Here is a 27,952-nt window from a genome sequence, read left to right on the forward strand (position 1 = left end):
TTGTGTGTGGAGCTCAGCCTATCATGGACTGGGATTCTGTTCCAGAATGTCCTGAGCCTCTGGGTTATGGATCTGTCCCTCCAGCACATCCTAGTAATCTATGTATAGAGGTTCTGATATCTCACTGTGGTGTGTCTGCTGGATTTGGGGTTTCTGCAGTGGAGCATGTCCATTCATTCTGGATTGGGCATGGCCTTGTACATCAGGCAAACATCACCTCTGACTGTGCAGTATGCTTCTGAATTGGGCTGTGGTTTCTTTAGCCAGGCTGCAGATGTCCAATGTTTGGACCCTTTATCCTGTTGGTGGGGTACATTTGGGGTCTTTCTGACTGCTGCACGTGTAAGGTAAGGTACATGCGGACTGGGGCATAGTTGTCATGTATGGGCCTGATAAGGGAAGGGTATGGGGGCACAGTGGCCTCTGTAGCTCTACATGTGCATCCTTTCATATTAAGGTTGGCAATATAGCAGGTCTTCCTGGCCACCTTGGCAATGTGTGTGTCACACGACAGGTTACCGTCCACTTGTGTCCCTAGGTCCATGACTACTTCTTCCATACATTATGGATTGCCACCTATGTCATACTGTGTGTGTGCCTTGTTTGGTATTTGTTGGGACATTCATACTCTGATGTGTCTTTAGGAAGGCTGGCTGGGGTACCTGGGTTTGGGTGTGGGGTCTGTAGCAGGCTTCAAACAGGTACACAGTTTGAGACAGTGTTATTTGCCCATGGATAGTCCATGCTGCTTCTTGCTGTGGTACCAACCTGGGGGTGTGGTTATTCTTGATAATTACTGGTAGCCACACTCCTATTGTCATGTGTTCCATGTTTTGGAGCTGTAGAGCATGGTATGAGGCATAACCTGGTAGTATTAGGGTGCTCTTCTGGGCCTTGCCCAGGTTTCTGTTACAGAACACATATTACCATTCTCCATGCTGTGGTGGGTTTGGTCTGCATGCACCTTGCAGGTTAGACTTCTGGCATTGGGTAGCATTACGTCCAGGTTATTATCCCTTATGCTACCTATGTTGGTGGGTTTGTGTTTCCAGACTTACCTATTCCAGGCACAGTGGGGGTGACAGCTGCCTTTGCCAGTATCTGCACAGCCAGGTGTGCTGGGTGCATGCCATCCCTAGCAGGTGGGGCATCATGTCTTCCTTGGCATGTCAGCCCAGGCTGTCAGCCATGTGTTCCCCCTTGCTAACAGCAATACCTCAGCCAATTATTGTACTTGATCTTTTTGTTTTCATAGTGTGGCATCATGCTTGGTGAGGGTGAGATGTTAGGTTGGGTCTTCATGTTTGCATATTCTAGATGGTGTTACATTGCTTAACACATGGCAATCATGCCTCAGGTGCTGCTGCAGGGCTGCCTCTGTCGGATGCACATACTACACTCCCTGTACATGTTTGAGAGCAGGTTATGTCATTTTAGGCATCCCTGTTACTATATGAGTGAGTCAGAGAGAGGTATCATTCCCAGGGTTCCTACTGAGCCAGGGTATGTGCTATGCGTTGCCTCTTTGCCAAGGCCAGGGCATACTGGGCATGCCTCCTTCTGCCTACTGGGGCAGGCTCAGGTTGTTCCTCCTCCGAGTCACGCTCTGTCTGTGATGGCCTTGGCAATGGTGGAGGCTGTTTGGCCCGGCCCTATGCTGGTCCTGCTGCAGCTGTTTTCGCAGGATCATATTATGTAGCATAGCACATACCATGACAATTTGGGTAAATGTAGTTGGTGGTACTGCAAGGCTCCACCAGATGTGTCCAGACACCGGAACCATGACTTGAGCAGCCCAAACACATGCTCTATTACATTCCTCATTATGCCGTTCCTGTTCAGGTGTGTGTATGTTTCTGATGGGTGTCATCAGCCACGGCTCCAGTGCATAACCTGCATCCCCCACTAGGTGTCCATGTGGGATGTCCCCATTGGCAAATGTCTGGTACAGCTGCGTCAAATGCCAGATATGGGAATCATTGTAGCTCCCAGGGCATCCAGCACACACATTCATTATTATGCCCTGGGCATCACACATGACCTGGCAGTTGATGGAGGGGAAGCCCTTGCGGTTAATGTAGGCCCTACCCCGCTCACCGGGTGGTGCTTTGATGCATATGTGCATGCAGTCTATTGCACCCACTACCTCAGGGTATTACGCTATTTGCTGGAAGAGATGTATATTGCTGGCCAATACCTGACGGGCATTGGGGAAATATACATGATCACCGACATGTGCTGACATGGCATCCAGGAACTGGTGCAGTACCCTGAAGGCTGATGCCTGTGATATCCCCATCATATCACCAGTTGGTCTCTGGAAGGTACCTGTTGCTAGTATTCTTAAGCCAACACATACCTTGGTTTCCACTGGGATGGGTTCCCCTCTGTTGGTTCTGTGTGTGAGGCGTGGCCTGCACAGCTCAACAATTTGCTGCAAGAGGTCTCTGTCCACTCTATAGCGCTCCACTATCTCCAGCTCATGTAACCCCTGGTAGGTGACCCTGGGCCTGTACAATCTTCTCCGTCTCCTCACTGTGGGTTGTCTGGCAGCATTTCCATTGTCACCACCCTCAGCAAGTCTCCTATGTCTCCTTATGACAGCTATGGCAGCCCCTAGCATGTTTGGTCTGAGTGCAGCTTTTTCAGTTTTCACTTCTACTAGCTTACTCCTGTCTTGCTGTATCTCTTGGGAGAAACATACTGCAATGCTGTTTGCAGTGTTTTAAGTGCTGGGCTGGGCTTGTACCCTGCCTGTGTAATTGCCTGCTTCTAATTGTTTTCACCTGCTACCTCTACAGGTATTCCCTGCTAGTTTCCTGCTATTTCTCCTGCTTCCTTTTCCTCTCTGTTTCCTCAGGGGGAGCAGCACGCATACCAGCGAAAACACGCTCACAGTGGCTACTACGCACACACACATGCTTACACGGACTAGATTCTGCTTATTCGGGTTAAAACGCGTGCACACCAGCACAAACAGGTTTACAGATCTTTAAACAGGCTCCTACATGCTTACTCTGCCTTACACGCGCGCACTCTGTCTTACTCGCGCCTCCCATCGCGCACACGCGATCATGCACATACAGCAAGAAACTTTGGTGTTGGCCACAGTGTACACCTTCCATTTCTTGACTTTCCCATGCTTATCTGTTGATACTCCTCTTTTTCTGCTGTGTGATTGATATGTTTCACATACCACTTTGCTCCAATGAGCTTGCTTTCTTTCTGACATTCCCCCCTGTGATGTCACCTATCTCCTACTCTGTTACTCCCACTTATCTAACTCTTACACTACACGGAATGTGCTCATTTGCTATGTGACAGTGTGATTCACTATCCTACCATTCATTTACATAGGATTGCCTACTAATGCTTAGTTACATGTATTACACTCAGCTTCCCCCCTTAGCAACCACTAGACGGTGGCCATGTTGTTTTTGGTCTGCTAGTCCCTGCATTGCAAATCCATGCATTACATAAAGCCCACATTTGTGGGTTTCTAACCTTCATTTTTCAGTTTTATATAGTGCAGCCTGTTTGCGCGGGGCTGCGCTGCGTTTAAACATCACCGATCTCCGAAAAAAAATTTTTTTTTTCATGTTTGCATCGGTTTACCATGCCAATGGCCACATATTTGGCCATTGGCATGCTGTCTGTAACATTTGCACACTTTATTTGGAGCTGTCATGGCTCCATTGTGTTATTTGCAGTAACGTACTCAGTTGTCAACTGAGTACATTTCTGCAACTAACACGACTCTTACACGGGCTGGTTTCAGCTTCATGGATCACTAATCTACCTCATTTGCATGCCTTTCAGCTGCAAGTGGGGTGATTAGGATATCCACACCCTGCCCATGTAAGAGTCGTTTTAGCTTTCTCTTACACGGGATTTCGGGCTGTTCCTGGATCGTGATGGCTGCATGGAGTCTTACACGGCTCTTAGACTCCGTGCAAGCCATCGTGAATCCTGCCCAAAGTGTTTTTTAAAGCATCGGACATTAAAAGTTATCAAATGTTAAGGTAGATGTAATAGATAAAACCTTTGATACAGCTGTGTATATATATATATATATATATATATATATATATATATATATATATATATTTTTTTTTTTTACACACATATATATATATATATATAGATATATATATATATATATAGATATATATATATATATATATATATATATATATATATATATATATATATATATATATACACTCTCACACACACACACACACACACACACACACACACACACACACACACACATATTTTGTTATAATTTTTAAAAGTCGTTATCAAGTGATGTGTTAATGCTTTTTAAAAAATTTTTAATTGGATAATTGTGCAATTAATTATGTGTTGGGTGCCAAAATGTATTTAAACTCTTGAGTTTTTACTCAGTTTGTATTACGTTTCTGAGGAAGTCAGTTTCTGACGAAAGTGGGAATAAAGTTGTGTTTCCGCAAACACTATTTGTCTTTAACCTGCCTTCAATGACCTTGGGAAGCCTCTGTTTTTTTTCATTGGTTTGGATTTTACAGCAGTTCCATGTATTTTCTTGGTTTAGCTATTATTAACTCTCCAAGCGATGTTGACATCTTACAGAAAGGCCTCACTGAGACCAACAACTGGTGTCAGAACCATGACCTTAAGCTCAATGCCAAAAAAATGTGTCATCATCCCCTTTGGGAAAAACCCAGTTCCCATGAATTACCACATCGATGGTAGTCCACTGAACACAGAAGGTGTTATAAGAGATCTGGGAATACAGATTGACAGCAACCTCTCTTTTGACCACCACATTGCCACTGTGGTCAGAAAGTCCTTCTATGTGGCACATCTCATTAATAAGGGTTTTGCATCCAGGAAGAAAGAGGTCATTGTCTCCCTCTACTCTTCCCTCATTAGGCCAGTCAACGAGTACAATGCCCCATTTGGCATGTACCTCACTAGACACATGCAACAACTGGAGAGGCCACAAAAGAACCTCACAAAGAGGATCCTAGGCCTTAAACACTTGTCCTATATGGACAGACTCAAAAAACTCCAACTATTCTCTGTCTCATATTGCCTACTTAGAGGCGATCTCTGCTTGACTTACAAAGCCATGTCTGACCCTGCTCTATTAGAAATGCTACATCTAAAGAAATCCCAATCCTTCCACACCACATGCTCATTACCACAATCAACAGAACATGCTGGAGGGACAAGTTCATAACACAGAGACTGCCCATGCTATGGAATAGACTTCCCACACATGTCAAGCAGAGCACCTCACTGGCCCTCTTCAAGAGAAATCTTGATGAGTGGATGGAAAATTCACCCTGGGGATCACTCCAGTGGCTCTGCTCGACATAGGCAGTGGAAACTAAGGTTGGGTGGCACGATGCCAGGGTAATCCTATGGGCTAGGCTTGTAAAGGCTCCAGGTCCATTAGCCTAGTACACACCTATGAACCTATGATCTTGCACAGTTGGAGGTTAATGTAATACCCCTGATACACCACTGGCACAGTTAGAGACCAATACAATGCTCTGATACACTACTTGAACAATTGGAGGTTAATGCAGTGCCCCCAATACACCACTGGCACAGTTAGAAGTTATTGCAGTGCCCCTGATACACCACTGGCACAGTTAGAGGTTATTGCAGTGCCTCAATACACCACTGGCACGTTTAGAGGTTATTGCGGTGCCCTGATACAACAGTGGCACAGTTAGAGGTTAATGTTATGCCCCTGATACACCACTGGCACAGTCAGAGGTTATTGCAGTGCCCCTTATACACTACTGGCATAGCTAGAAGTTACTGCAGGGTCCCAATATACCACTGGCACAGTAAGACATTACTGTAGTACCTAGTTTTGTCACAGTTATTTCATGAAGTAGCTTCATTTAAGATGATGTCCTTTCTCAGCTTCTCTACTCCTTACTGACACCCACTCTCTCTGTCATTCATAGGTTCATAGGTAGGTACTAGGCTATCGGCCCAAGGATTTATGCAAGCCTAGCCAACAAGGCTCCCTGGCTTACGCCACCCAAGAAAGTTATTTTCCTGTGCCACTGATGAGCAGAGACACAGAAGTGAACCCCGGGGTGTATTTCCTATTTCCCATCCACTCATCAAGATTTTTCTTGAAGAGTGCTAATGAAGAACTTTGCTTGACATAGAAAGGTAGCCTGTTCCAGAGTATGGGAAGTCTCTGGGATAGGAATCTATCCATCCAGCATGTCCTGTTTATTGTGGTGACAAGGTTTAGGTCCCTAGAGCGTGTAGCTCAGAGGGATTGGGATTTCTTTAGGTGTAGCATGTCCAACAGCTCTTGGTTTGACATAGCTTTATATGTTAGGCAGAGATCACCTCTGAGTAGGCGATATGCTACGGAGTAAAGCAGGAGTTTTTTGAGGCGGTCAGTGTAGGGCATTTGTTTGAGGCCAGTAATCCTCTTTGTGAGGTACTTCTGTGGCCTTTCCAGCTGCTGCAGATGTCTTATGAGGTACATTCCAAAAGGGGCGTTGTACCCTATAATGATATAATAATAATAATGATAATAATTCCCTCTCCTTTTATACAGCCAGTCCAGTTCCAGTTACAACAAGTCATTCTATCATCTAATACAAGATGCCAGAGCTCATTAGCAGGTAACTGAAGAAAAGTCAAAATGAAGATTCTCACTGAAATTCCTGCAAATTCCATCTTTCTCCTAAACCTGCCCTTTTCACATAATGTGCAACCTAGCTCACACAATGCAAAATTCATAAGATTCTTAGAAAGAACTGCACCTGCCTTGAAATCTAACAGTATCCTTTACTCTGGTAAATTCTCCTGTCTAATATACTGAGGATTTGCCTTTATTGCTAAGCATTTCAGTGTTTTACATAAACCAGTCAACTCAGTTAATATACATTCATTCATGGATACCAGTAAATGGATGTGTGTATACATGCAGGCGTATTTACATATTTATGCCCATACACACTGACACACGTACACACAAACACACACATGAATGCACACACACTGTGTGTGTGTGTGTGTGTGTGCGTGTGTGCGTGTGTGCATGTGTGTGTGTGTGTGTGTGTGTGTGTGTGTGTGTGTGTGTGTGTGTGTGTGTGTGTGTGTGTACATTTGTGCATATTTAGATGCATGCTGTAATCTTGTTGCACCGCCAGTTGCACTTTTGGTACATGGAGCTATTTTAGCATACTTTCAGCTATAAAGCAGCAGGTATGCTGCTCTGCTCCTCTCGCTGTCTTTGTCTAATTAATCCATGTTGTTCACCAGTGGTGTCTATTTTTTGCTTTTGTGAATGCTCAGCAGAAATCCTTGTTAAGAACTGATACCTTACTGAGATCCCTCTTCATATACTTTCCTTCTTTATCTGAATAGCTTAATCCATGTTGAGCCCCATTAACTATTACATCTAAAATGATAGTATCCCATTATATTATTTGTCCTATTTTTTGTTTGGCCTTTGACCTCAGCTTGCCGCACTTTCCTACTCCCATTTCATTTACATCGATTGGCTTCTCCTTCCTCTCCTTTCCAGCACTTACTTGCTCTGCATCCAAAAAAAAAACAAGCTTTTTGCTTGCACCTTTTGGATAACTTCTTTATGAACCATAAAAGTATTCTCTTTCCCTCATTTTCTTGTCCCAGCAAATGTTTTCAAATGTAAATACTGTTCCTTTGATGAGGATATAATTCAGCCATTCCCCCATCTTGATAAACTCTTATATCTCAAAATATTGAAATGTTAGTTTTGTAGAGCTTAACTCTAGTACCTATTAGCCTAAGTCCGACTCTTGGCATTTATTAGAGGGCTCGTTTCAAGAACTTGCACTGCATTTTTCACATCTATAACTCAGCATATGGACCATTTCAAAATGTGTAAGATCAGACAGAAATATTTGGACGTGTCTTGGAAGAACTACAAGAGCATCCATAACTTACGTTGTTTCAGTATGCCCTGGAGGCAAATCACTAATTTAAAGAATTTAAACTTACCTTGGAAATAAAAACAGAGAATTACTGACCTGCCCCATGTCTGACGTGGTGGTGATTCCACGGATACACTTGGCAGCACTGATTGCTATCTGAATGTTTACATAATCAGCATGAGACAAGATCTCCATACATACAATATGGCAGATAATGTTTTTGTTTTAATGCTGCAGGATGGGAGGATACATTTTACAGCTTATGAAAGATGAGGAAAGACTGCAGCAAAAACAGACTAAACATCAGGAGTCTCTGTTAAACTTAAGTAAAACTGAAATATTTGTGTTAATAATGGCAATTTAACTAAATGCCAAACAATCAGCGTATTAATTCTTATAAAAATGCCAATATTTTGGCTGCAGATTGAAGAAAGTCTAGAGGGATATATTCATTAATGTTCTTTGTAGCAGTCCTGTGGAAATTGTGAATGATTTTTTTTTTCAGAATAGACGTTATGCAGGACAGTTTACATTAACCAAGGATGTTATTAATGCAGTCCAACATGATTTGCTAAGAGTGAAATACAGCATTGCAGAGTCTGTCAAGCCTGGAGCCACCCTGCAGTGGCACAAAATTAGTAATGATGAACAGGACAAGGGAGATTGTTTAGAGGTAAGTTACCTACCAGGTCTTATTTCAGGAAGGAGCAGGGAATGAATTCTCACAATCAAAGGACAGCTGCTTTAGGAAGAAATATTGATGTCTTTGTCTACATAAAGATAAATGATGTGAAAGTGAAAATGATAAAAATGAGTACAGGAGAGCACAGCTCTCAAACTCTTAGCACAAAACATCTGGACAAAGACAAAAATAATTGGGGACAAAGCCCCACAAATATGGACACATTCTAAATATTGCTCTTATAAATTTAAAAAGTTACTAGAATAAAAGGTCTTGTGTTACCATGCATTTTCTGTAAGATATGAAGTCAGAGACTCAAATGCCTGTCATTATATTATATAGTGAATTCAATCCTCAATGTTTTGCCACAAAAAATTCAGAAAACCACACATTTTGTGAGGAACAGACCAACAATATGAGTAAAAAATATGGACAGTTAAAACACCTCTCACGTGCACATACACTCGCACCTCTACACCTACACACACACACACACACACACACACACACACACACACACACACACACACACACACACACACACACACACACACACACACACACACACATATAAGCGTGCACACGCAGACACAACAGACACATGCATGCACATGCACCCACATGCACACCCTGTCAAGTGTACACACACTCGCACCTCTACACTTGCACACACACACACACACACACACACACACACACACACACACACACACACACACACACACACACGCCCGTGCACATACACATACATGCATGCACATGTGTGCGCACACAGACATGCACATATGCTATCACATGTACGTACGCACAGACACACACACACACACACACACACACACACACACACACTCATGCATGCACATGCACCCTGTCAAGTGCGCACGCACTTGAACCTCTACATCTACAAACACCCACACACACACACACACACATACACACACACACACACACACACACACACACACACACACACACACGCACACACACCATCGCACCTCTACACACACACACACACACACACATGCACATGCATATGCACACCTTCTCAAGTGCGTGCACACTCACACCTCTACACCTATAAACATACAGACACACATATGCACATACACACACGCATGCATACGTATGCATACACAGACACACACAGACACATGCACATGCGCGCATGCGCATACACACAAAAACACACACACACACACACACACATACACGCATGCACATGCACACACACACACACACACACACACACACACAGACACACATGCTCACACTTGCATGCACAACTGCAAATGCGCACACACATATGAATGCACATGCATACACATGTGCATGCAAACACACACACACGCATGCATGCACATGCTCCCACATGCTCACACTTGCATGCACAACTGCACAGGCACACACACACATGCCCACACATACAGTGACATTCTCAGACCTGCTGCTTGCACATGGTTTAAGCAACTGCATGTTACTTTTGCGTCACAGGATTTAACAAGTGGTGGAATTTCTAATTCATAAGTAAGGGCTCTGACTACAGTGGGGACAAGGTATGAGCTTGGATTGTTATATACTGTAACTGTCACATTAGTCAGCATCTATCTCAAAGAGGAAGCCTGGCATAATACTTATTTACTTATTGATTTGTTGACTCATTCATTTATGTGTGTGTTTATTTACATTTATTTACCAGGTTAGACCACTGATCACAATGGACCATCTTCGGGTTCAGCCCTATACAGGTACAGGATGCAAGGGAAAAGAAAGGAATTATTAAACGTAATCCTGATTAATAACAGGGGAGTCCAACAAAGGCTATATACAATATGTACAGTGTAGCAGTGAGGAAACTTATCAGTAATATAAAAATAATTTCTTTATATAGTTGAGTGCTGTCCTAGGTTAACAGCTCTGGAGAATAAAATAAAGGGGGAATGAAAAGAAAAAATATATCAAGAAAAAAAGGAGAAAGAAACAAGGTGGAAGTGTGATTAATGGAGGGGTTAGCACAAACAGCCATGTGAGAAGTAGATTGTGTAATAAAGTGATAAGGAGCAGCATAAAAGGTCAAAAGTTAGGCTGTAACCTGAGAAAAAGTGCTCACATTGGGGTATGTTTGAGAAGAGGCAGTTTGTTAGGCATTTAATTCACAAACATGTAAACTATTTGAGGGAGGGAAAGCATAGAGAAATACTCAGGAAATCCTGGCTTCCCTACAATATGACAAAAAAAAAAAAAAAAAAAAAAAAAAAAAAAAAAACAGCTGGTTAAATGGAATAAGGCAGCAAGACCAGTGCAGAGCAACAGAAACTTCTGGAATATAAACTGCCATAGACTAAGCAACAAGCTACCTGAAATAATGCCTTTAATAACGAGAAATCCATTGACATCATCATGGAAACAATATTAGGGAACACAGGGAAGTACGACTGTTATGCAATCATACCAGCCCACACAATGCATAGGAAGGACAGGATAAAAAGCCACATGGAACTATAGCCCTGTATACAAGGGAAGATGAAAGTAAGCGAACAGGAGAGGACATACAATCAGTTACTGTGCAGCAAGGGAACAACAACAAACTGTAAAAAGAAAAAGAAAGAGAATTGCAGGTAACATAAGAAGCAGCTTGCTATAAAATAATGTTAATAACAACAAATACCAATACATCAGCGCACAGTAGTATTTCCATACTTGTAATGTTGGGATGCATCCTTATGATATAGTAACATCAGCGCACAGTAGTATTTCCATACTTGTAATGATGGGACGCATCCTTATGATGTAATAACATCAGCGCACAGTAGTATTTCCATACTTGTAATGTTGGGACGCATCCTTATGATGTAGTAACATCAGCGCACAGTAGTATTTCCATACTTGTAATGTTGGGACGCATCCTTATGATGTAGTAACATCAGCGCACAGTAGTATTTCCATACTTGTAATGTTGGGACACATCCTTATGATGTAGTAACATCAGCGCACAGTAGTATTTCCATACTTGTAATGTTGGGACGCATCCTTATGATGTAGTAACATCAGCGCACAGTAGTATTTCCATACTTGTAATGTTGGGATGCATCCTTATGATGTAGTAACATCAGCGCACAGTAGTATTTCCATACTTGTAATGTTGGGACACATCCTTATGATGTAGTAACATCAGCACACAGTAGTATTTCCATACTTGTAATGTTGGGACGCATCCTTATGATGTAGTAACAGAGAAGATGATCAGTGGGGAACATTAACATACCACATGAAAACAGTGTTTGCAGCTGCACCTACAAGCAGAACTGTTCTTGATGGAGTACAGAGGATCATCACCAGGCAGCTTGTGTTACACCCTACTCAAAACAGGGACATCTCAGATCTGGTGACCACAAGTAAGGAGATGGAAAGGTCTCAAACCTGGAAGCAGGCAGCCATTTGGGAATGAGTGATTGCTAAACAGTGTGGTTCAGCAACAGTTTAAACAAAGATTTGAGCTAATGGAAACTGATGGAATGGACATCACGATGGCAGATTAATAAACATGTATATTAGCATCACATATTACATAGTGTGACATATATTAGCATCACATATTACATAGTGTGACATGTATATTAGCATCACATATTACATAGTGTGACATGTATATTAGCATCACATATTACATAGTGTGACGTATATTAGCATCACATATTACATAGTGTGACATATATTAGCATCACATATTACATAGTGTGACATGTATATTAGCATCACATATTACATAGTGTAACATGTATATTAGCATCACATATTACATAGTGTAACATGTATATTAGCATCACATATTACATAGTGTGACATGTATATTAGCATCACATATTACATAGTGTAACATGTATATTAGCATCACATATTACATAGTGTAACATGTATATTAGCATCACATATTACATAGTGTGACATGTATATTAGCATCACATATTACATAGTGTGACGTATATTAGCATCACATATTACATAGTGTAACATGTATATTAGCATCACATATTACATAGTGTGACATGTATATTAGCATCACATATTACATAGTGTGACATGTATATTAGCATCACATATTACATAGTGTAACATGTATATTAGCATCACATATTACATAGTGTAACATGTATATTAGCATCACATATTACATAGTGTGACATGTATATTAGCATCACATATTACATAGTGTAACATGTATATTAGCATCACATATTACATAGTGTAACATGTATATTAGCATCACATATTACATAGTGTGACATGTATATTAGCATCACATATTACATAGTGTGACGATATTAGCATCACATATTACATAGTGTAACATGTATATTAGCATCACATATTACATAGTGTGACATGTATATTAGCATCACATATTACATAGTGTGACGTATATTAGCATCACATATTACATAGTGTAACATGTATATTAACATCACATATTACATAGTGTGACATGTATATTAGCATCACATATTACATAGTGTGACATGTATATTAGCATCACATATTACATAGTGTAACATGTATATTAGCATCACATATTACATAGTGTGACATGTATATTAGCATCACATATTACATAGTATAACATGTATATTAGCATCACAAGAGGTTATCCGGTTTGATCCTTGGCTAGGCTGCCTTCTGTGCGGAGTCTGCATGTCCTCCCTGTAGTCGCATGGGTTTTCTCCGGGTGTTCCAGTTTCCTCCCACATCCCAAAGACATGCTGTAGGTGGTTTGGACACTCTAAATTGGCCCTAGGTGTGAGTGTGTGCGTGTGTGTGCCTTCTGTGGAAGGTTGGGTGCCTGGCTGGCAACTCGACACCGTAAAACTCCACTGCTAGTCATGAGTGGACAGGTGATCTGCTGTGGCGACCCCTAACAGGGAAAAGCCGAAAGAAGAAGACGATATTACATAGTGTAACATGTATATTAGCATCACATATTACCTAGTGTAACATGTATATTAGCATCACATATTACATAGTGTCATGATGTCAACCCTCCTGTATGCCTCCCCAGTTTTAACTAACCTTCACAAAACTGATCTAAACAAACTGGACTCTTGTTGCAATAAAATTGCCAAATTTGTCACTGATGCCTCATATAGGTCACATCACTCAAACAGCTAAAATGGATAGAACTTCCCGATCTACTTCATTTTAACCAGTTAACCTTCACCCACAAAATACTGCATCACCCAGAAAAAACCCTGCTTTGCAAAATCATATATAACCATACAGTGCTACTAGAACACTACGTTCCAATGACAAACTCCTTCTAACTAACCAACTAAAGCTAACAACTCAGCTGGGGAATCTCTCTTTTCAAATTTCATTCCTAACACATGGAATACATTACTAACCTCTGTAATCTCCAACTGCTCCAACTTACAATGTCAAAAACTCACTTGACAGACACCTGGCTTTTCTTTTGCAACAGTCCTGGTTAGGAGACACTTTAACTCTGTTTAAGTGGTCTTTCTCCAATACCTGTCCACATCTGTCATAATGCCTACCCCTCACTCAGTTAATTATATATATTATGTAAATATTTACAGCTTGTGAACAGTTCAGCCTACCATTATGTAACTTTTTTGTAAAAATGTTAAAAATGTTTCGTATATCTATCAACGTCTGTAACTTTTGTACTGTAATACTGGAGCTTTTCTCCCTGGGCCTCTGCTAAAAAAGGATCTGTGTCCAGTCTGACTTTCCCGGTAAACGAATGTAAAATAAATAAATGAGGACACATTGAATTTTATATATATATATATATATATATATATATATATATATATATATATATATATATATATATATATATGTGTGTGTGTGTGTGTGTGTGTGTGTGTGTGTGTGTGTGTATAAAGAAACTATTACCATTTTTTTTCTTTTCAAGCATTATCCATATATGATTTCATTCTTAATAATTATTATTCAATTTAACATTACATAAATTGTCAAGTACTGCTTTCCCTGAAATATCACTCCTCCTCCTAAATGTTATTCCGTATGAATTGTTCCCATAGATTCCATTTATCTTTTGTAGTGTGTGCCTTCCCTTTTTTATAGTTCCCAATTAAAATTATTTTATCTCCTTTACAGCATTCGATATTTATGTTACAGATGGTTTAGTTTTTGACTATTTTTTTGTCAGTCAACAGCATTAAACTTAGGGCTTTGCTGTGTCTATGTAATTCAGGTTCTATATCCTAATTCTAAGGAATAATTTCCTTAGTTAGAATAATTTTCTCCCTCAACATTTTGGACAAAGTACCATTTAGGGAATTTCTAAAATCTACCAACTCATTCTATTCTCAAACCATAAGTTCCCAAGTACCCAGTTCTTTCCTATCATACGTCCAGCAATTGCTGCCTACCTATCGGAAAAATCTCTAAAGTCTCTTTAAGGTATAAATATACATTTGCAAACACTTCCATGCAAAAATCATAAACCTTCTAGATTTTTTTTGCATTTTTGGAACCATACAAATATCCTCCCATTGTTCATTTTTATATTGCCTTTCTGTTCTCATTTTCCAGTCTTTTGTAAACTCTTTTGACTGATTGTTACAGTTATCATGTATTATTTTATACACTCTACTAATTATCTCTTTTTTTAACTACAGCTTCTGTTCTAGACTCATCTGTAAATTCATCCAGAGCTGTTTTTTTTTTATTTAACACCATCCTATCTTTTTTGTATACTTACACTCTCTTATCAATCCCTGCTTTGGAAGGCAGGCCACAACCCACAGTCCAAACTTTTGTTTGGCCTTATCTCACTTTATGGCTTTTCTCTCTCTAGTTATTTTTCCCAGTAACTTGGTTCCTTTGCTAATTTTCTCTACTAAATTCTAGCTCCCTCTTGCATATTTTCTAAACCCCTATCTGCCGTCATCCCTATTGGTAAAATATCTTTTCTCCATTTCTGTTACCTTAGCTTTCAAAATATTTTCGCTATTTTGTCCATATAATATTCTGTACGTTTGTTACTATTTAGTGCCTGAATCCAAAATTCTACTTATTTCATGACCCCCCCCCCATTTTAACATCAGTTCTTTCCACTTTGATTTGTAATCTTCTGTTTGTGTTATGTATTATTAGCCTTAACTGTGTATCTATAAAGTATACCTTCAGATCTGGTAATCCTGAACAACACTGACTTGCGGAGAGGAACAGTTTATCCCATGTAACTTTTGCTCTCTTCCCCTGCCAAATAAATTCCTTCAGTTATTTATTAATTATGGTCAACAGCTTCAACTCTGCTTTGTAAATTAATGCCTGACCTTCATAAATTACTAAGGAACTAGAAACGCTTTAATTGCTTGTACCTGACTATCCATATCCGTAGTCAAGAGCTTGAAACTTCTCAGTTTTTATATTATCTTTTGTTTAGTCTCTTCCAACATAATCTTTACTGGCTTAATAAAAAACTGTATAATCCAAACACCTAAATACTTCATCTTATCATGTCCCCATAAACATGGGTATTGATGAACCAGTTTATGTGTGAGAACATAGTTCACCGCCACAGCTTGTGGTTAATTTTCATTTATTTAATACCCTGAAAAAATGAAAATGTCTCATAATTTTCCATAACACTGAAATATAATTTTCTGGATCTATCACATACAAAATAATATTATCTGCAAATAAGGATATTTGAGTACCATACCAATTATATGTTTGAATTTGCGAGTCCCTTATTTTCTTTGCCAATGTGGTTGTTACTACTACAAATGGATCTACTTGTATTTCTTTCAAAGCATCATACTTGATTTATTTTCACTGATCTACTTTTTGCTTTGCCTTTATGTACAAGTTTTAGTGTTTCCCATGCAGATGTTGTTGTTGTGTCTTTCGGCTTCTCCCGGTTAGGGGTCGCCACAGCGGAACTCCTGTCCGCTAATGATTGGCAGTATATTTTTATGTACCGAGTTGCCGGCCCTGATGCACAACCTTCAACGAAGGTACGCCCATTCATGCATGTCTCCACACAGAAGACGCTCTAGCTGAGAATCGAACAGGACAACGTCTTAACTGTGAGGCGACAAGGCTACCGTTTCCCATGCAGATGCCTCACTTAATTTCACTGAGCTAGTTGTTGCTTCTCCTTTAAGTACTAATTTTAGTGTTTCCCATGCAGATACCTTTCATTTCACAGATGTTCATCGTGTTTCACTATTGCAGTCATTACTCTTGGGTTATCCTGCTGGCAGGCTACTCGCAGTCGGCCAGAATTCCAAACTCTAGGTCCGGCGTCAGTTGCTGTCGCCTCTTCCCTGACGTCAGTGCGCCAGGGGTATAAAAGATGCAGCCGATGCCATTTTCTTCAGTTTTTCTTGCCCCAGATGTCAGGTGCCCCCAAATTGGAAGGCTGAAAAAATATGCCAATAAAAATGCATGCACAATAATAACATGCCCTTCCTTTACAAGCAAACACACCAAATAGGTTGTATAGGATAGAGAAGTGCAGAAAAGTCCCAGCAAAGAAAAGGGGGATGGTGGGTGGGTAACCTGGACTGCAACAGTGAATACACTCGAACATCTACATGTATGGTCCTCCCACCAATTTACATAGTCCACAAACTTACTGTCCCTTTTTGTGTGTGTGTGTTGTTTATTTGTTTGTTTACACCTCTTGCAGAAGCACAGATTGCATGTCCAAACTTCATCTTATGGAAGTGTCACTTTGCAGTACATCTTTTTATTTTATTTTATTATTTATTTATTTATTTATTTAACATTTGTTCGCAGGAAAAGTCGGAGCCTGTTTTCAGCAGAGCCCCAGGGGGAAACGTTCCAACGCATATCTTTGAAATGTGGGAGGAAACCAGAGAATCCAGAGGAAACCCACACAAATGCAGGGAGAACATGCAGGCTCCGCACAGAAGGCACCCCAGATGAGAATCGATCCGGAGAACCTCTTGCTGTGAGGCAAGAACATTAACTACTGCACCACTACATCACCCTTTCCTACTTTTAGATTCTTGTTGGTCTTCTTCTCCATTATCTTGCCCACCCAACAACAGTCTCTGATTCAAGTTCAAGGTACTCTGTTTTTTCTCATCAGCTCTTCACTTTTTTTTCTGTCGCTCAATCATTTCCCTTTCAAACACTGGAAAAGGTTTTACTGGCAAGTTCTGATTTTGTCCCCTTTACCTTGTAGCTGCCTCACTTTATACTGGTAAACTTTTGTATTTCCTCCATTGCCTGTTTGCATGTTCTGCATCCAAGACTGGCTTTGTACTGGGAGAATTCAAACCAATCTGTTGACTGGTGTGCAGCCATCTTAAAAAGCAGGACGGCAGATTCTATCAAAAAGCGCCAGCACCGTACAAAAGCTCTAATAGACATAATGATGGACTGGACAAGCAGTAAGGCAGCTACTGTCACAGAATTGACAAGTCTAAATAATTTACTTAATTGCAAAAAAAGACACTGTAGAGTCACCCATTTAACAAACAAAGAAACTAATAAATAAAAATGACATACGAGGAAACACAGTATGAGTAAGACAGGCAAGTATACCAACTAGAATAAAGCAGAAATCTAAAAAACAAAACTTCCAAGTGAAGAACACATAGGTAATCGAAGTAAAACTATGCAATGGCACTCATCAAAAAAGTTGATGAAAAAGAAGATTGCTAAATGAACCATGAACCATTAATATTTACTTAATATAGTCATATTAAAGATGAGTGTAACGATTTTGAAAGCAGGTGCAACATAATCCACAATTTCAAGCCGATCTTCTTAATAACCAGTTTAGTTAAGATCCTGTAAAAGAGTGCAGCTGATCAAATTCTGAGTTATACAGATAGACACAACTGCTTTCTGGCTCCTCGGACAAATCTTAACTGGAACATATAAAGGAACATACAAAGGAATGATGAAACTAGCTGTGTTTTTGGTCCGAACGAAGTCACTGGACTTGGTTCTGAACAACATATTATCGCAGGTTCTGATTTCCTTCAGTCTTTCCATCTGGTTGTCGGATTAACTCGCTAACAAATATTCAGTGCAAGGTTACTTGGTACCAGCTCAGTTGTTATAACCTCTTAGGTACAGCAAGGTTAAGTACTGAGGCCAGATGTTTTCATTTTATTCATCAATAGGCAATTACTAGTTCTACTAGGTAATCAACCATTCTAGTCAATAAATTACTTGTGTCACAGTTTCTCCTCATCACACTCCATCATATTGGAGTTACAGACTGACCTGGCATCTCTGCTTTAAGGTGAATCAGTTACATAACAAAGCATTTCAGAACAAACATCCTGCCTGTCGGTACAGCAGCTAAGTTGAGCAAAACAGCAAAGGACGCATGTGTCTTCTACCATGAAAGTCAACTCTTTGTAAAGGTGGATGTCATTAAGTGTTTATTTACTTCATTAACCAGGTAAGTTGACCTGCTCAAAGGCTATTTTCAGCCAAGAAAATGAGCAAAACATCAAGTTAAAATGAATCAATTCCAGATTAACATGATATCATTCTCTTATACTTTGCATAGATTGGCTACTTTAGAAGTACTAACTTTACCCCCCCTCTCACCCCCTAAAGGGCCCATATCTATACAGGAAAAATCCAGAGTCCCTGTAATTACAACTACGCAGGTAAAAGCTGCACTCTCTAAAGCCAAAAACACAGCATCAATGGGACCAGACAACATCCAAGGTTACGTTTTACACAAACTTCAGAACAAACTGGCTCCCCACCTAAGCACCATGTTCAGTCATAGCCTCATGTAAGGCTTTGTGCCCACTGAATGGTGCACAGCAACAGTTATCCCACTCCACAAAGGGGGAGCCACCACTGATCCTGGGAACTATCATCCTATTAGCCTGACGAGCCTGGTCTGTAAGGCTATGGAACATATCATCATGGAACTCATAAACAAAGACATTGGTAACCTCCAAACTCTGGACCCCACCCAGTTCAGGTTTGTGAAAGGCAGATCATGCCTCCTGAACCTGATTGACTTTTTTGAGGCAGTCACCAAAGCCGTAGATGAGGGTAAATGGGTTCACGCAGCCTATCTTGACCTTGCCAATGCTTTCAGCACCATCCCCACATTCTGGAATTATAGCTAAACTCACTAAACTAGGTATAAATCCCTACACCACAAGATGGGTTGACAACTGGCTCACTGACAGAACCCACTCTGTAAAAGTTGCAGACTCCAAATCTGATTTCAAACCAGTGACAAGTGGAGTACCACAGGGTTCAGTCCTGGGACCTCTCCTGTTTGGCATCTACTTCTCTGAAGTACAGGCTAACACAGAAGGCCTTTGGCTAATGAAGTTCGCAGATCACTGCAACCTAGGAGCCATAGTCGAGTCCCCAAATGATGTGGACATCCTACAGAAGGACCTCACTGAGCTCAGTCCCAAAAAGTGCATTATCATCCCCTTTAGTAAAAACTCTGTACCCATGAACTACCACATAGGTGGCAGTCTACTTAATGCCGAATGTGTGATAATAGACCTTGGGACCCAGGTGGACAGTAGTCTCTCCTTTGATAATCACATCGCCACAGTAGTCAGGAAATCCTTCTACGTGGCACATCTCATAACAAAAGAGTTCTCATCCAGGAAAAAAGAGATCATTGTTCCCCTCTACTCGACACTCATTAGACCCATTATAGAGTACAATGCCCCTTTTGGAATTTACCTCACAAGACATCTGCAGCAGCTGCAAAAACCACAGAAGTACCTCACAAAGAGGATTACTGGCCTCAAACAAATGCCCTACACTGACTGTCTCAAATAAATCCAGCTTTACTCCATAGCATATCGCCTACTTATAGGTTCATAGGTTCATAGGTAGGTACCAGGCTATTGGCCCAAGGGCCTAAGTAAGCCTAGCCAACAATGTTCCCTGGCTTACGCCACCCAAGAAAGTTAATTCCCTGTGCCCCTGTCGAGCAGAGCCACAGAAGTGATCCCCGGGGTGTATTTCCTATTTCCCATCCACTTATCAAGATTTTTCTTGAAGAGTGCTAATGAGGAACTTTGCTTGATATAGATGGGTAGTTTGTTCCAGAGTATAGGAAGTCTCTGGGACAGGAATCTATCCCTCCAGCATGTCCTGTTTATTGTGTTGACAAGGTTTAGGTCCCTAGAGCATGTAGAGTGGAAGGATTGGGATTTCTTTAGGTGTAGTATGTCCAACAGCTCTGGGTTTAATGTAGCTTTATATGTTAGGCAGAGATCTCCTCAGAGTAGGTGATAACGCTACAGAGTAAAGCTGGAGTTTTTTGAGATGGTCAGTGTAGGGCATCTGTTTGAGGCCAGTAATCCTCTTTGTGAGGTACTTCTGTGGCCTTTCCAGCTGCTACAGATGTCTTGTGAGGTACATTCCAAAAGGGGTGTTGTACTCTATAATGGGTCTAATGAGTGCCGAGTAGAGGGGAACAATGACCTCTTTTTTCCTGGATGAGAAGCTTTTTGTGATGAGGTGTGCCACATAAAAGGATTTCCTGACTACTGTGGCAATGTGATTATCAAAGGAGAGACTACTGTCCACCTGGGTCCCAAGGTCTCTTATCACACATTCGGCGTTAAGTAGACTGCTGTTTATGTGGTAGTTCATGGGTACAGAGTTTTTACCAAAGGGGATGACAATGTACTTTGTGGCACTGAGCTTGAGGCCATGCCTCTGACACCAGGCATCTGTCTCAGTGAGGCCCTTCTGTAGGATGTTCACATAATTTCCTCTGAGGTGATCTCTGCCTAACATATAAAGCTATGTCAAACCCAGAGCTGTTGGACATGCTACACCTAAAGAAATCCCAATCCCTCCGAGCTACATGTTCTAGGGACCTAAACCTTGTCACTACAATAAACAGGACATGCTGGAGGGATAGATTCCTGTCCCAGAGACTTCCCATAATCTGGAACAAGCTACCCATCTACGTCAAGCAAACTTCCTCATTAGCACTCTTCAAGAAAAATCTTGATGAGTGGATGGGAAATAGGAAATACACCCTGGGGATCACTTCTGTAGCTCTGCTCATCAGGGGCACAACAAATTAACTTTCGTGGGTGGAGTAAGCCAGGGAACCTTGTTGGCTTACAGAGAATCATTCAAAATTTGAGTTTAAATACACAATGCCAGTTAGTCATTGGTTCTAATCCAACCAATTCTAACAGTGAAAAATCACTGCTCATGAATATATAAATAATTAAAACTGAAGTATTTTTTTTCCACAGTTAAAATTGAAACATTAAACTCAAAAGCCCCATTTAGCGTTGCCACCTTCGTTCACGGCTAAAACTGGAGCCACGCCACGCCCCTCGCGTCACCAGTAACCCCGCCCACCCCACCCCCTCTCCTGCCAACATACCACCTATTTTGTGATGTCACGACAGCATCACTCAACGGGAACGCCCTCTTTTTTCGTTCCCGCCGCCTGCTTTTGGCTGATTTGCTATGCTTTTCTGTAAAAAAAAGCATAGTAAATCAGCCGATCAACGGGAACACCCTCTTTTTTCGTTCCCGCCGCCTGCTTTTGGCTGATTTGCTATGCTTTTCTGTAAAAAAAAGCATAGTAAATCAGCCAATTTACAAACTCCGATAGTCTGTTTCCTTTTTGAAACATAATACCGGAGTTTGTACAGTGTTTTCCGGACTACCGGAGAATCAGTTTGATTTCCTGATAGTCCGGAAAAAAAACGGAGGGGTGGCAAGCCTAGCCCCATTGACCACAAAAAGTATAGTATACAACAGTCAATTGCATCATAAACTCATTACATGAAAAAATATATCACTTTATAATTAGTTATACTTTAAAAATTCCTACAATATATATTAATGTTGTTAGACTAAATCTGCCTTTTCCTTAAGAATGGGTATTATAGTAATGTGCTCATTTAGTCCTGGTGGATAATCAGCGGCTAGCCTTAACTGCCATAGAAGCTCCTTTTTATGTAGTACATTTTGCCAGTCTCCACCTTTTAACTGTGTAAAAAAATACTTCAGTTTTAATTATTTATATATTCATGAGCAGTGATTTTTCACTGTCAGAACTGGTTGGATTAGAACCAACGACTAACTGGTATTGTGTACTTAAACTTGAACTTTGAATGATTCTCTGTTCTGAAGAAGTCATACTTGTTGATGAAAGCGCTTAACATTGTTTTATTATATTTACAATTCATTAAGTAGTACTGTGGGCTCGCAACTTTGGTGCTCTTTATTTTATCTACTTTTATTTAGAGCACTATTTGCACTACTTATTTGGACTTTGTTGGCTAGACTTACTTAGGCCCTTGGGCCGATAACCTAGTACCTACCTAGGAACCTAGGAACCAACACTGCAAAACTACCGTGGACTCATTTACAAGAACAATGAATCGAAAAGCTCATTCTTAGACCTTTTCAGACATTTGAGAAGGTGATCTTTTGTCATTCAGCACCCCAGGATGATGGGTTGCAACTCCATATAAACATCTATATCTATATCTATACTTATATCTATATCTATATACATATATATATATATATATATATATATATATATATATATATATGGGTCTACTTCAAGCCATCCAAATTACATATAACAGAACCTTACTTACCCGATCCTAGTTCTTCAAAACTTCAGTTATCCAAAACCATGGACTGTCAAAATCCTTTTCCTGTGAAAGGAACCACTTGGCCACCACAAGAGAAAACTTACATGGACCACAACTAAACCCTCCAAAGTGGGGGTCTTCACCCACACCCCCCCTATTTAAATATTCCAGCTCTGAGATTACACTACATTTAGGAAAGGGCAAAGTTCACCATGGTGCCCAAGAGGTTCCTTTCACAGGGAACGGATTTCAGCAGTCCATGCTTTCGGTTAACTGAAGTTTCGAAGAACTGGGATCGGGTAAGTGACCTTCAGTTAAATGAAATTTTGATGGGTGAAAGCAGACCCATACATATATATATATATATATATATATATATATATATATATATATATGTGTGTGTGTGTGTGTGTGTGTGTATGTGTGTATTGTTTCACTTCATATTGCCAAAATGCTAACATCTCGAATTTCAGCCAAAAGTTTAAAATGTGGAAAGTGCATAATCTCGAATTTGAATATTTTGAATTTGCAGTTATGGCTTTACGTTACATGATGTGCTGTGTTTACTTGGGATGTTGTTGGATATGGGTGACACGTGGTGTTTCCTTGGAATGTTGCTGCATGCTGTGTATGGGTTTCCGTGGAGTGTAAGGTAAGTGACTGTTTTTAAGGGTTTTGGATGGGAGTTTGAGTGTGTCACTTTGTTTTTAAGTTGTGTGTGTGGGTTAGGGTAGCTAGGTTAATGTATGAGTGTGTGATTGTTGGATGCGTTGCTGTTTGTGTATGTGTGTGTGTGTGTGTGTGTGTGTGTGTGTGTGTGTGTGTGTGTGTGTGTGTGTGTGTGTGTGTGTGTGTGTGTGTGTGAGAGAGAGACTGTGGAATGTCTGCGTGTGAGTGTTCTGTCTGATACTGTTTGTGCAATCTCGAAGTTAGTATATATAAGTAGGGAGATGTGGGGGGTGCAGGGAGGCTTGCCCCCTGCTTTTCTATAGTGTAGGTGTTTGTGTGTTTGCTCTTTTGTTAGATTGTGTTTGTTTTGTGTTGTGGTTTGTGTGTGTGTGGTGTAGTGTATTGCTGTGTGTTCGGTTTTCTGGTTTTGGGTTTTGATGTTCCGGTGTTCTAATGGTTTTGCCTTTATGGTCTCAAAATGCTGAAATTCGAGATTTCAGCATTTCGAGAATATGAAGTGAAACCATATATATATATATATATATATATATATATATATATATATATATATATATATATATATAAATGAGTGTGACAGAGTTGAGATGGTCATGGCAGGAAGGTTGTGCATCCATAATGTTCCCAGAGGTGTGGGCCCATGTTAGGGGGAGACACGCATGTAACAACAAAATTTGTGGTTATATTAAGTGATCACAAATGTAACTCTAAGATATAAAAATCCTATACTCCAGAGTAAAAGTCATACAAGATTCTACAGCCATGAATTATGTATCCCTATCATTTGTGCCTCTATTTTTGCACTTCTAAGGATAAGAATTACTGTCCTTGAACCTTTAGTAACCACCAAATAGATTAGTACATGTCAATGACCAATGTGTCATAATTCATATTGATGATATTTGCAGCATCAAGAATCAGATGTTGACAGACATCAAGAACATCACAATATTTAGAACAAGCTCTTTCACACTCCTAATGCATTGGTAGAACTTGTTGCACCTCTGGACCTCCTTATTTTAAATCCAAGTTGGCTGCAGGTTGGACAAGAGAGATTCAGGCCATATCACTACATTAGAGATAGTATTTATTGACTAGACAGACATGGAATAAATAGGTGTGAAAGAATTATTTTATTTTATTTATTTTATTTTGTGAATTTTTAACCAGGATAAGTCTGACTGAGACTGGACCCTTTACAGTGGAGGCCTGGGAAGAAAAGCTCCAGACACACAAAAAATTAAAATTAAAATCAAGATAGGTAGTCCAAGACAAGAATATATGGATAACAACATAGTAAAGTTATATCATATCAAGCTTAGTAAAATGCAAAAATAGTAGTAAGAATATAACAACATAGGAAAGATTTTCCTGAGACTGCTGAACTTTCTATAGACTGGTTGAGTAAATAAATAGGTAAAAAAATAAGGAAAATTTGGAATGGATAGAGTAGTTAGGCAAAGGAAAGGGAGGGAAGTACAGGGGGTATAAAGGGTAATTAGTTTGGGGGAAGCTGATAGGGATGAGAGGGTGGAAAAGGTATGGAGAGTATATGTAGGTAAGGGTGAACTAATGTAGCCATAATTAAACAGCCAATATGCATATTTTCAAAATCGAGAAATTAGGGATTAAAGTAGTGTCTTTACAGTTGGAAGTACAATATTTTGAAGAGAACATTAGACAAAATTGTGTGCCACAAGGATTAAGGGTTTTTAAATTTCCGAATTGTGTTACACATGGCGACATATTTTATAAAGAACTTGTCGAATTATTTAACAGTACTGGTATTTCATTGATAAAAGCACTCGCACATTGCAAGGAAGACATTGATTCTATCAAAAGTGAATTAGAGACACTTGCCTGTTGTATCAAACAGTCACCTTGTTTTTCATCTTTGCACATGTTATATTCTGGTATTACAGCTAAAGTGGAGAGACACAGGGCGTCTGTTATTGTCAGGAAACGGGGCAAGGTCAAGAGAGATTTATTATCGTACTCTACTGGTTTAGCGTATCCACTTAATTTTAAAGCCTTAGGCCAGGGCAAAAAACAGTCTTATACCACTGTGACTAACTTGGGTGATAACAACAAGAACAATAAAAATTCCCCTGGTGGTTTGGATACTTTGGGAAACTCTAGTCAATGTGATACTAATCAAGACAATGATGAAATAGTCAAGTAGGCCAAGATTTAGCTGGCCCATCAGGCACAGCTAACACGGCCGGCCCTTTTCTGATGGATTCTTCTGGCAACAAAAAGACTCCAAAATGGTCACGGCAAGTACAGACCAAGAACAAGGGGAAAGGGAAGGGTCGGAAAAGGAATTAGCTTTTTAAATTAATGTTTTGAACCTGAGTGGAGATGGACTAAATGAGGACATTGTGACTGTTTTAAAGCATGATTTTTCTTTTATTCCATCTAACACTGTTAATGTTGCAAGATTGACTGTAGATTTTAAGTTGTATTTGAGAAAACTTAATTTAAAGTTTATTTTTGACAACCTTCCAGTGGGGAATAATGAATTAACAAATTTTAAGAAAAAAAGTACGTACAGTCCAGCTTTAAATTCTACCATACAGGTTTTTGGCAGCATTTGTGAACAACAGTTTAGAAATTTAAGAAAGTCAGATGTTTGTGTTTCTAACCTTTCTCAAGGTGAAAGAAGGACTTTAAATGATTTAAGTAAAAACAAGGAACTTAGAGTTATGAAAGCAGACAAAGGGGTTTCAATAGTTGTCATGAAAACTGTTGATTATGAGCAAGCCATTTTTGCCTTGTTAGACAGTGATAGATGTTACAAGGTGGTTGATAGTGATTTCATCAAACAACGCTTTTTGAAGCTAGATACAATGTTATTCGACTTGTTTTGTGAAGACAGTTTTGATTTTGACACACATAAATATTTACAGGTCGAATATCCAAAAATGGCTGTGCTTTTTAGTATACCAAAGGTACACAAAGATCGTACACACCCCCCTTTTAGACCTATTGTGTCTACTGCTTATTCTAAGACAGAGCCTATTTCTATCTGGTTAGATAGTTTGTTAAATCCAGTTGTGCAGGAATCTAAACTTTATTTACGTGATTCTTGGTGTTTATTGCAATTGCTAAGTAAAGTTTGAATATCTAATGATTTTGTTTTTGTAAGCCTTGATGTCACTTCACTGTACACTAGTATTGATCAAGAAACTGGTTTAGAATATCTAAGAGAATATCTTACACAACACACAACATTTGGAAACAATAAAATCAATACTGTTTGCATTTTGATGGAACTAATTTTAACTCATATTTTTTTTAAAATTTGGCAACAATTTTTTCCAACAAACATCTGGAGTTGCAATGGGGTCAGGGGTAGCTCCCTCTTTTGCTAATCTTGTCATGGCCCAGTGAGAATTACAATATATTTATATTCCACCTTATTTAGATAATATTTTGTTCTATAGGCATTACATTGATGACTTAATTTTCCTTTGGAAGGGTGACCAGGATAGTTTTTTGGCATTTGTCAAATATTTGAAACATACAACTGACTTCCTAAAATTTAAAGTTGGAGGTTTTGGTAACACCATAGATTATTTGGATGTACACCTATCATTTGATTTTTCCTCCAAAAGTTTTATAAGTCATATTTTTAGGAAGTCTACCTTTGTAAATCAATATTTACATAAGGAGAGTTTATATCCCAGTCACATGAAAAGTGGAGTTGTCAACGGTCAGTTTATATGCCTTAGTAGGTTAACTAGTGAACAATCTGTTTTCACTGCTGCGGTACAAAAACTTGCAGATTTTTTTATACAAAGGGGTTATGACATAAGCTGGCTAAATAAAATAATTAGAGAGGTTTTAGGGTTAATAAATACCCTAGCTTGCCCAATTTTGAAAATAAAAGATAGCGATGGGGGGGCTTCCTTAGTTAGTTTACATAGGAACCTTGATAATAATTTTTCTTTGGCTTTTCCTATTCCCATTTGTAATGAAATTTTTAGTATCAAAAATATTATTTTTGATTATTGGAAAGT

This window comes from Protopterus annectens, chromosome 5.part1 (genome assembly GCF_019279795.1).
Source record: "Protopterus annectens isolate FY-2018-M chromosome 5.part1, PAN1.0, whole genome shotgun sequence".
Taxonomy (NCBI): domain Eukaryota; kingdom Metazoa; phylum Chordata; order Ceratodontiformes; family Protopteridae; genus Protopterus; species Protopterus annectens.